Genomic DNA, 12,475 nt, shown 5'->3' with positions numbered 1-12,475 from the left:
TGCAATTGACGGCACTTGGCTTTATAGGGGCTATGAAGCCAAATTTGAAAGCACATAGGTTGGTGAGCTTCGATATTTTACTGGTAAAGCAAATAGATGGTCTTTCTTTTAAGTGATGAAATTTTTTTAGTTACGGTTTGTTCAAACTTAGTGTCATTTTATTCCTAATACCAGACCAAATTCATGTTGGCGACAGCTGAAAAAGGGGTCACCAATAAATGGTTCCTTAACTGATAAGCATCGAATCACGGCATCTAATAGCTACGTAGATTAGTTTGAACATACATCAAACTGAAACAGATGTGGATTTGCCTAGAACCCCTATAACTGAAGAGGCAGACGCATCCGCCATATTGGAGCAAGCGGTAGCAAGTGTACTTGTCGCACAACGGGGAAATGCAGAATAAAAGACATACCGTAGAACACTGCAACATGTTAGCAAAGATTACAGAGCATTAATAACGTAATGTTGGTAAAATCATGAAAAATTAATCGATATTAAACGCACACAACCGAGCTCCATTTCCAGGCTGCCAGTCACTTCGTTGACTATTAATTATCCATTTCTTCTTTCTTTCTGCATCTGCTGGAAATCTGAAGAGTTGAAATCCTTTTTTGGAGCTATTTGCACGATTAACAGCAGAACAACCACCCATCTGACTCAATTTAACATATGCTGAAGAAATGTAAACATCAGCAGCAATACTATCGCTGCGAAGCACTGGATCAAGTTTGCTCCAAAATGGCGGATGCGTCAGCTCCTCCACTATAGGTGCCTTAGATTTGCCATGTCGCAAATGACGCGATTGCGAGGGGATCCACGATCATAGGGGCCCTACCGAATAATATAAATGTTTTACATAAGACTGTGTTAGACAAAGGGACCTTAAAAATGCAATGTGCATTTGCCCCTAAACCTATAAATCCGTTACTGAACAGAACCACTTCAAAAGTATTATTGATTTATTTACATCTTTCTTCAACTCATCCATTTACTCGTAACTTGATCCTTAAATATTAAACATCTGAGAACGATTACAGCATGTACCGACCAATTTTTATCCATCGAAATTTTAATGAGTATGAAATAAATTTAATTGCATAGTTTTGCTGATATTGGATTAGCACGTGGAGTTAAGGCCGATTGAGAAGTGTAATATCTGTTGCTGTTAAGGCTCTTTCTTAACACTTCCACCGGGATATATTGTAGAGTGAATGTTACAAGTAGCTAACTACAGTTCTTTTTTTGTTTTCATATTGCTTCGAGGAAATCTCAACATATCAATGTTTTTCACAATTTTTGGGGAATGTGAGGACTTGATTTTAATATTATCGAACTGCCATTTAAAAGTTTTATTTCATTAGAAATATATTTGTCTTCTTTTGAACAAAATTTTCAACGAAAGTGAAACATGCTATTTTGTTTCGAAATTTGTTGTTACTCAGTAGTAGTACTTAGCCGACGACATGTGTCCTGCAGGTAGTTTTGAATGGACTTTATGGAATAGATTTGATCAAAATAACTTGACGTTTTACTGTATTTTCAGAAATTATTTCAGTTCCACTGGGACATATGTCTTGCAAAAGCATACCAATGGGACACATTTATATCCCATTGAATCCCTTCCTACTCATGGGAATTTTTTTCCCCAGGGGAGCTGTAACTTATTATTTAGGAGCGGAGTTCGAGCATCAAAATATTTTTCGTCTTTGTGTCCCTGAAAATGAAAAAAAAAAAAAAAAAAAAAATATATATATATATATATATATATATATATATATATATATATATATATATCGTATTCATTTTTAATGATACTATTTTCTAAACAAATAAAAAGAAATACTGTCGGCCCCACTTCGAATATCGTTGGCTCCAAGAAATATTATTTAACTAAGTGGGGAAAATTTCTGTACCTTTCTAAACTAACAACACGTTTCTAAGAACGCAGTAAAAAAGTTACAATGTAATAAACGAAAACAACAATTGAATGTCAGATAAAACACTTTGAAATGCAAATATGTGAGCCGGCAACTCTTTTTATGCCAACTGTCTTTAAGGGTGTCAGATGCTTTTGGGCATGCGCAAAATATGTACTGATGTACGATGCGATGCATCAGTTTCTGATTTAAAAGATCGTACAACATTGGAATCTCATTAAACCAGGCTAATAGGGGATCCAGGTCGTCTGAATCAGATTAAATAAAATTACCTTTTAACTGAGCCAAGGTGCATAAACTCCTGTTAACAGTAAAAATTGTATTTTTAATTTAAGAGAATGAAATATAAAACTGCGTAGGAGGAAATTACAGAAACACAAAATACGCACTTGAAAAACACATAATGGGGTAGTTTTTTTCAGTCAAAAGTAGTAATTTAGTCACTGAAATTGATAGAATAAGCAAAAGAAAACATGGACCCAGAAAGTAATTTCATTTTCCCAACAGTTATTTTTTAATTATTTTTTTTAAATGTCCAATTTTTCAAACAAGGCGTGCACTTGATAACGTCACAAATGATGCTATTTGGCGCATCTTTTTTCCGCGTTTCCACGTTATGATAATCAAGAAGCGAATTAAAATTGCGCTCTACGCTTGCTATCAACCCTATCGTTGCCAATACACGTGAGTAAAGATGCGAATTAAATATTTTGCTCTGTGAATGGCATTCCATCATTTGTGATGTCATCGGCAGAAGCGTAAACAATGAAAGCGCACCGACGTAAGTATTTTTTTTTTTTAATATTAAACTTAAAAAAATTATTTAAAAAATGGTCAGATTTTATGTTTTTTCAAGCATGCTCTTTCAGAAAAAAAAATACTCTTAAAATTTCGGAAACAACCCCATTGCGCTTACTCGTTTTTTATTTTTCAGTACGCGCATCTAAATGGTCGTCCGAATTAAGCAAAGTCCGGTGTAATAAGTTGCAGATTAATGAGTGTTTACTGCTTCAAGAAATACTAATATGCTGCATCAGATGCACCCCTTATGAAGCATTTGAGTTTTGGTCAATGTGTTTCTGAAACAAATGATAGGCTACAGAGGAAGGAAAAAAGAAAAGGATAATATTGTAGATCAAGAGTCCATTATACACAGCGTATAAAAAAGCAATTACGTTTTCTTAATCTTTTCATTTGAGTGTCATTACCACTACTGGCCTTTTTTTTCTTTTATTTCAGAAAATTGATGTATGATAATAATTAGCCACAAATTTTGTAACTTCTATGTTTATCGTGGTTTGTAATGAATTTTGATTATTCAATATCGGAGTAATAATAATATACTTTAACTATCGTAAATTAAAAATATTTACTGCATATTGATTGGTTTTTTCATGTGTTTTAAAATATACAGCGACAGTATATTTATTGTATATACAGTAGAATGTCAAAAATCCAAGCGCATTTCAAAGCTCTCTCATCCGAAAATCAGTGATTTTTACTTCCTTTTACAAAAAAAGGAAGTATTGTATTCGCGAAAAAAAAATTTCACTCAAAAATCGGCTTTAATTTCCATTTTTTTCACCCCCGAATGAATGCTGAGTTTTTTTCGACCCGACCACACGTGGATATATGCCTAGAAACGTACAGACACCCGAAATATCTATTTTGACGACCCCCGGGTTAATTACAACGAATTTTCTCGTGACGTCCGTATGTACGTGTGTATGTGTGTATGTATCTCGCATAACTTAAAAACAGTATGTCCTAGAAAGTTGAACATTGGTACGTAGAATCCTAGTGGGACCTAGTTGTGCACCTTAATTTTGGTTGCATTCGGATGTTCCTAAGGGGGTCTTTTGCACCTTTTTTTTTGGGGGGGGGGGAATCATTGTTAATTTCGATGTAAACTCAAGTGGTGTTATAATTTGTCGGACACTTGGCGATATATCGCCAGTATTTTGGTCGCCAAATTTTGTCGCCAAATTTGGTGATTTTTTTTAAATTTTAAGTTTGGTTTCAATTTGGCTACTGTTGGTGATATTTAGAGCGTTAACAATTGAATCACATAAAAACTGCCAATAATGGGGAAATGACATTAAATTGGAGTAAAAGGAAGTCATGTGATGCACACATCAGCTCGTTTTATTTTTAAATTAGTTAAGATAGAGAAATTAATTCAATTTTATTTGTGTAAAGTTGGTTTATTTTCTAGAAGTTCATTTAGTTTTCTTTGCTTAGTCACCTACTGTTTAACAGTTCCTCACAAAGTACACAATAATACTGTAAATATTTTTAATTTTTTTTTATGTTCAATAACAATGAGAGTTAAATTTAGTTAAAAAACATAATTACGTGTTGTACGCTATGTACTGTATTGTATGAGATGTTCATACATTTGAATAACCATTTTATTTGATTAAATAACATACTATGTTCCCAAACGGTATTTTCTTGGTTGGTTTTGAAAATACGATCTACCGAAGGTCCTAATTTTTGGCGTTCTAATGTATTAGAACTAGAGTTACAGTGGCGGTTTGACAAACTATACCACATTATAGAAAACTTTGTACAATAATGTGTTAGTACGAACGACAACGTTTGGCAGTATACTTATGCATTAACTTAAATTTTTTAAACGTTTATGAAAAAGTTTAATAAATTAAGAAAACTCTTTAAAATGTGCAGACGTTCTAATTCAACTTGAATTATATCAAAGAAATATGCCAATTTATTAATACAGAAGTGAAATATTAACTAGAGCTTTTATGTATAGATCAAAAAACTTAAAAAATATTTGAAACAAAAGTAAAATTCAGTCAGCGATTCAGCATTTAACGTGTTGACATTTGCCAATTTTAATGAGCACAGAATTTCTTCTAAAACTGTCCAATTGTATGATTTTAGTAAAAATAAAGCGACATTTTATGTGAGCAATAAATAAATACCTTTGTGTCTATAACAGGAAATATCAAACGTTGTTTAGCACAAATAAGCAGATTACATAATACACGTGTTTCGGGGTTTCAAGGAACCCCTTTTTCAGTGCAACGGTGTGAGCTTCTAGGTGTAATGTAATTGCTTTTACTGCATGTCTTTACATCTAGAAGCACACACATTTGAATTGAAAAGGGGGTTCCTTGAAACCCCGAAACACATGTATTCTGTAATCTGTTTATTTGTGCTAAACAACGTTTGAGATTTCCTGTTAGACATTTTATGTGTTTGTTTATTTACAAAACGCAGTACACGTCAAAAGTATGAAAAATCCGGTTCTCATAACGGATGCGAAGAGACCGCAATTTTCAAAATGAAAGCATCAAAAGGAAAAATGCTGCATATTAAGAAAAATGTTTCTGTAAAATTATTTAAAAATTACATTTTAAAAGCTTTCTACGAAAATCACATTAATAATATCTATTGACATAACTGAAGAAATGTTGAAATTAAATCAGAGATTAGGTATTTAACTTTTTGACATATTGACACTCATAAAAAACATGGAATTCCCCTTGAAAGTTCTGAGTTTATGATTTTAATAAAAATAACAGTAAATTTTTTTCCTAACAAAGTGTTAAAAGCATCAAAAAGGAGTAAAATTCGTTTCTCATATCGAATGCAAACAGATTGCATTTTTCGCTGCCTTTTAACAAATCTACGCGAAGAACATTTCGAAATATTCGCCGAAAATTTTGGGACAAGGAGAAAAAAAAATCGTAACTGGGAGAGAAAAGTATGTAACGGACAATACCGGATTTCCGGTATTAGCACTCGAAAAAATACCTGAGCTCCGGTATAATACCCGGACACCATCACCCCCTAACCCCTTAGCCTCCAACGTCAGTGGTCTCTGTAACAATACATCACATAACTAAATTGATACGTGATCTTTACTTACTCCTTATGACTGATTAATCATGGTCGCATTTCTGATATTATTTGTTTACTTTGTCGAGCTGCCAACTGTTAATCACAACACGCGTTAGTAAGAACTTGACACTTACCACATCCTTCCGAATCCACCAGATTGAGTCACGTGAAAGGAAATGAACAAAACAATATCAACTCTGGTGTTGAGATCTATGGTCAGTACAAACTTATTCTTAGTTCACATATGAGGCAATGAGAAGCAAAGGGATGTAAGTAACAAAATAAAAATTTGTAGGTAACCAGTTCAACTGAAAGGACAACCCCTTTTCTGATTTAGAACAAGCAATAGGACTAGTAACCCTGGTAAGTTCTGCTATAAACCATGATTTAGAAGAGAAAAAAAATCAATAAAAATCTACCTAGGATCTGAACTTCAAACGCGATTTACTCAAACTTTCAAACATCCACTTACATCCCTTTGCTTCTCGCTGCCTCATATTAAAATGAATAAAATGTTAAAAGTAATTATAAACCCTTCGTATATGTCTTCCGGTTTAATGGTCAGAATGGAATCAAATTTCGTATTTAGACTAATTGTAACACCGAATTCATTTCTGTTACCTAAAATATGACATTCCAGCCAGAACTCTGAATTTAGTGATAATTTTAATATGAATACAGCCCCTAATACATGTTTAAAAAAAATTTTAATTCAACAGAAGACTTAAATCGATGTCGTTTAACTCCTTACTCGTTTCCCTAGTGCCTAGCGACCCTTTACTTAGTTTCTAGTGCGCATGACGGCTAAGTAATTAGGAGGGTTTCATTTATTGCTTCTTCCCCTTCCCCATTTTCTTTTTCTTCTTCTGAGGGGAACTCCTGGCTCTCCCCATCTTCTAGAGCTACGCTTTTAAGTTATTGATGTAATCATTTTTTAAAGAACATGTCGTTTTAAAACCAATTTTAGTTGTATATGATTGCTTATAAAGCTGAAACTTGATGTAAATTGTGTGTTGATTTTATTTTTGAATTAAGTTTACTTCGGCATGGTTGCGACAAAAAAGTACCTTCTTCTGTTGCGTTTTAGTTCATAAAGTATATTTTTTCTCTTTTAATACAAGGGGCGTCTATGCCAAATCAATCGAAACTTTATGACAGAGCACTGTACGTATACAAAAGCATATTTGTAAACTCTTTAGCAGAAAATCAATGGCAGTATCCAGCGAGATGAACAATACTATTTGCGAAGGAACCTATATGATCAGTATCCACCGAAGGTATCATAAAAGCATAAAGTAAATTGTTCAAGCTGAAGATTCATCGCAACATAAGAGTAAACAGAGACATAACAAAATTATAATTTGCAGAAATCGCTCACTCCGTTTAAAAACGTCCTAACTCAAACAATGGGGTCGTTTCCAAAAATTTAAAAGTATTTTTTTCTGAAAGAGCATGCTTAAAAACATAGGATCGACAATTTTTTAAATAATTTATTTAAGTTTAACATTTTTAAAAAAGTACTTAAATCGGTGCGCTTTCATTGTTTACACTTCTGTCGTGTGACATCACAAATGATGAAATGCCATTCAGTGTTGCCAATCACCGTTCAAAATATTCAATTCGCATCTTTACTCACGTGTATTGGCAACGATATGGTTGATAGCAGGCGTAGAGCGCAATTTTAATTCGCTGCTTGATTATCATAACGTGGAAACGTAGTAGAAAGAGCGTCAAATTGCATCATTTGTGACGTCATAAAGACCACGCCTTGTTTGAAAAATCGGACATTTTAAAAAATTAATTTAAAAAAAAAATTGTTGGGGAAAAAAAAAATATTTTCTGGGTTCATGTTTTTTTTTTTTTTTTTGCATATTTTATCCATTTTAATGACTAAAAGTAGTACTTTTGACTGAAGGAAACCACCCCATTGCGATTTTGAGTTATACTTTTTTTTTAATTGCCATAAATGGGTTGCATATCTCTGCAAGACCTGAATTTATATAACTTAATATTTCGCCGTTAGAGGGCAAAAGTGTCGTATTTGCATTTTCAAGTATTTTTGGAATGTTGTTTTCAAGAATGTCACATCTTGGGTTGTACTCAGGGTTGGCAAAAACCCGGGTTTTTTTTAAAAAGCCCATGGACCCAGGGTTTTTTGGGTTTTTTAAATAAAACCCAAAAAAACCCAACTAAAGCTGGGTTTTTTTAAAAAAAGAAATGTGGGTTTTTTTGTTTTTTTTTAGGGAAAATGTGGGGTACTTGTAGCATATTGTAGTGTAAGTATATGGACAAAGCGCAAAAATTGTCTTGGGGTTTACCCCAAGACAATTTTTTGTTGACCCAAGACAACAAAAGCTGGAAAACTAGTTAAAATTCAGCGTTTTTTGAAGAAAAGTATAAAAGACGACAAAACCCAAGAATGGTGAAGTTTCAGATTTTTTAGTTTTCATGATTACCAACAGTTAAGGCAAAGTTACTTCTCGAGTGAGAAAATTTATTGTTCGTTTTTAATTGCTACTACTTTTTTTTTTGCATTTTACTTTCCTGTATTTCATTTTGTTATGCAAAACTACTGTAGAACCTCAAGTAGTTTTTACTCCCTTTTTACTGAATTCCAGCTTAATCAAGATATTTCTTTCAATTTTATGTTGCCAGTTTTTCTATTTCTGTGTACAAACTAAGAAATATTAAACTTTTTCGTAAGATAATGAAAATACTGTACATCCTGTTCTGTTTTCTGCCCGACCGTTTGAAAAGCCTGTTAATTTCTAAAAAATATACCTTATGTTTATTTGAGATTTGCGACGTGTTTGTTTGCAGGAAATAATTCACATGAAAGCCTTTTAGCTAGAGTAGTTTCCTCTGTACAATCTGCAAATATTGGGAAAATCAGACGTGACAGGACTTAGTCAAAATAATTTGAGTCCATTTATTTATCAGTTAAAGAAAAAAGTTAAATATATTTATTTAAAATCTTTGAAACATTTTTTTAATGCTGTTAAGAGTTGAGAAATACTATTTCAAAAAATTCATTTTTTATGTCCAATGTCTGTGGTGAAGAAGAAATAAAAAAGAAGTTTAAATTGTGAAAGTATTTAAATTAATTTTTTTAAAAACTTCTCAGAAAATTTAAAAAACCCAAAAGTGGGCTAAATAATGGGTTTTTTTAAATGGGTTTTTTCAAAAAAAAACCATTGGGTCCGACCCAATTGTGTCCAATCCGGCCAACCCTGGTTGTACTTGATACATTAGGCATGAAACATTTGCGTACTTCAGTGAAAGATGATATTATTTATTCCAAAAACAGTACTGCACACAAAAAAGTGCATTTTCCATTCTTATTTTTTTGATCAAGAACGCACTATTTGCATTTATGCCGGTATAGTAAGGAGAACAATATTAGAAAACAATAATGATATATTTTGAGATATTTCAAGTAGTATCTTTGAAATTTAGTGCAAGAACGTCTTAAATAAAACGCAGCTTTTTATAACTTGCGTTTTTTACATTTCTTCTTCATGAAACAGAGAAGAAAAGTCAGATTTTCTTGAAAAAGATCTTATGGGTAAGAAAAAGTTCAATCAGTGCTCAAAATGTAGTTTTACTGCATGATATCTTACTTTTAATTTTTAAAATCGCTCTCCTGGAAAATCACGTTTTTTGAGATGTGACGTTGTTGAAAGGAGTGAGCGAAACGTGTGCAGTGCAGATCTGGCGTGAAAAGACTGAGAAGAGATGCCGAAGACTCTGGTATGGGTATTGTTGCATATTTAGAGGTGAAGAATGCGAAACTGATTTAATCTCACGAGGGTCCTTGGTGCTATGATCCCTTCTGCAACGAGTTTTGGTCTTATTTCTTGGTGAGTTATAGCTTATAAAATATTTTTTCGTTTTAGTCCCCAGGACTTCTGAGTCAAATGAGTTGAATTTTTATGGCAGATTACTGTACATACAGAAGGATATTCATTAGCTGTTTAGTAAAAAATACCATAGATAGTAGTAACCTATCCATCGAGATATATTTTATTATTATCATCATCATCCACTCAAAATATCTGGAAAGCATAAAGTAAATTATCAAAGATGACGGCTCATCGTTGCACCAGTGAATACAGAGACATAACGAAAGTATATGTTGCACAATTCCATGTAGATCAGCAGTGAAGGCTAAGAAGAAATATTGAAGACATATCCATGAGCATTGTTGCACATTTAGAGCTAACGAATGTGAGATTGATGCTATCCCACGAGAATCCTTGGCATTATGATTATCTTGTCTGCTGCAAACGATTCTTGGTCTTATTTCAAGGTGGGTGGCAGTTTATAAAATATGTTTTTCTCTTTTAATTCAAAGGAGTTCTAAGTCAAATTAATTGAATTTCATCAATACAGAAACATAATAAAATTATATGTGGCACAATTTCGTATGGATAAGCAATGAAGGAGTAGAAGAGATGTTGAGGACACGTTCGTGAGTATTGTCGCACAACTGACGAATGACAGACTGATGCAATGTCACAACCCATAATTATCCCGGTCGTCACAATCATCCTGTCCGCTGCAATGGTTCTTGAGGCTATTTATTTCACTAGAAATTTGCATATGGGAAGTGCTTGACGCTGAAGTTCTAAAAGTACGTTACTTCTCTAGCTGGATTTGAACTAAGGACAATAAATAGAATGTGCTTTTCGACGTGAATGTTTAGAGGGGTACTATCGAACTTCCAACAATTTCTGAACAATTTACAAGCATCATGAATGTTTCAATTGTCGACTTTGAAAAAAAAAAAAAAAAACACAGACTCACATACAACACACACAAATTACCCGTTATCCAATTGCCCCCAAAATCTAAATAGTTCTCTGAACTTGGAGAACTACAGAAACTATTTTGCCTGAAAATGTCTAATTTGTGGATGCATCTGAACCGTCTATATTCATTCAATTTCATCAGTCTCGTTTTAAAGACTTCTGAAGCGAAAGTAAGAAAGAAGGTTTGATGAAAGGTTTAAGATTCTTTGCGTTTTAATAAGTTTTCTACTACAAACGATAAGCAAATTCAAAACATTTCCGCATTCCTCAGAACTGAGTATCTTTTGTAACAACAGTTCCATGGAGTAATAAAACAGCTTCGGCGCTCTTTAGGTAAGAGCGTCCAACATTTTCACTGAAATTGCTTTCCCACACCAAGCACCAATTTAAATATTTTATCGCTTTCGAAAAAGCACACAGGGATTTTTTTTTTTCACATACCATCCCAAATGCGAATAAATTATTCACAAATCTACTTTTTTTTTTTGACGGCGAATGTAGGAATTGAAATGTGAACTTCCATACAACTCTTTCATTTCCTCTTATATATTCAGCTGTCTATCCGACGCGTTAAAATGACCACATCCATTTTAATTCTATTTTAAGTAGTTTAAAGAATGGCCTTCTGAGATATGCCAGGCTTGTAAGAACTACGGGTATAATGAAATCGTATCCAGTTTCCTGACGTTTTGTTGGCGAAAAGCAATAACGCACATGAATAGCAGTCGGCAGTGGTGTAGCGGAAAATATTCCATGGGGGGGGGGGGGGGGTTCTCATTTTAACACACCATTGGTGTAGTCGTAAATTTTCCAGTACCTGGACGCCAGTACGAAATAACCTTGCTCCCGGTTGAAACACATACAGGTAGTGGGTTTACTCCCTCCGAGAACTTTTTGATTTTAAGCAATTAATGCGATTCTAGTATGCTATTTTGATACAAAGAAGGACTGTTATACTGCTCTTTCAAAATCTCTTTGAATTCTTCTGTTTTTGAGCAATCACGATTGCTTATTGCTTTCATTTGACTGTTTTGATGTCCTATCATTTTATTTTCCCACCGCCACCCTCCGCACCCTGTCACCGTCGACCGGCTCCTCACGATGCTGCTCCTATAGCGAAAGCCGTCTCCAGGTTGCATCCATGTCCTACACACACGCGCATACATACACAACTACACACACACGCACACATACACACACAAAAACAAACACAGACACATACACACAACTACCCACACATTCATGCCCGCACACAGACTCAAACACATATGCCTACACACACATACACATCCCCCCCACACACATTCATACACACAACTACTCACACACTTATGCCAGCATACAGACACAAACACACATACCCCCCGCACACAAACACACACTCGTGATTGCGAAAAACATTATTTGAATTCAAGATGTCAAAATTCAAATTAATTTTTTTACTTTTTTTTTTCTTATTTTGTTAATTTGAGAATTTACCAAACTTTTATAGCCCATTCTCGCTCAGTAAAACAAACAGCATTTGTGTCATAGGAATATCAAACGATTCAAAGAAACCTGAATTATCATCACTTTCTAATAGTAGCCCATTGAGCTATTCAAATTGCACTGTATAGTAAAGCAAGATTTCATCAGAATAAAAAACTTTTAAGAAGAGAAATTTTTTCTATAACATATAGCACAAAATAAACTGTACACAATATAGATAAATAATATTTGATTGAAAATATCATTTACCCACAAAAGGAGTAAAATGAACAAGTCTAAACCAATTTTTACTTTCTTCTATATCTAATATACAGAAGAAAGTATTGGATTCGTGCAAATTTTCGAATTTCGAATTTTGACGGATT

The 12,475-nt window shown here is 33.7% G+C and overlaps 1 protein-coding gene across 1 annotated transcript in view; it reads right to left on the bottom strand.

The window, feature by feature from the left end:
* The window catches only part of LOC129220434 (mannan-binding lectin serine protease 1-like), a 110,693-nt gene that overhangs the window by 93,898 nt on the left and 4,320 nt on the right, over nt 1-12,475 (bottom strand). The gene's annotated exons all lie outside the window — the stretch shown is intronic.

Source organism: Uloborus diversus, chromosome 4 (assembly GCF_026930045.1).
Source record: "Uloborus diversus isolate 005 chromosome 4, Udiv.v.3.1, whole genome shotgun sequence".
Taxonomy (NCBI): domain Eukaryota; kingdom Metazoa; phylum Arthropoda; class Arachnida; order Araneae; family Uloboridae; genus Uloborus; species Uloborus diversus.
Note: the sequence above shows the minus strand (reverse complement) of the source record. Positions and strands in the feature narration are given on the sequence as shown.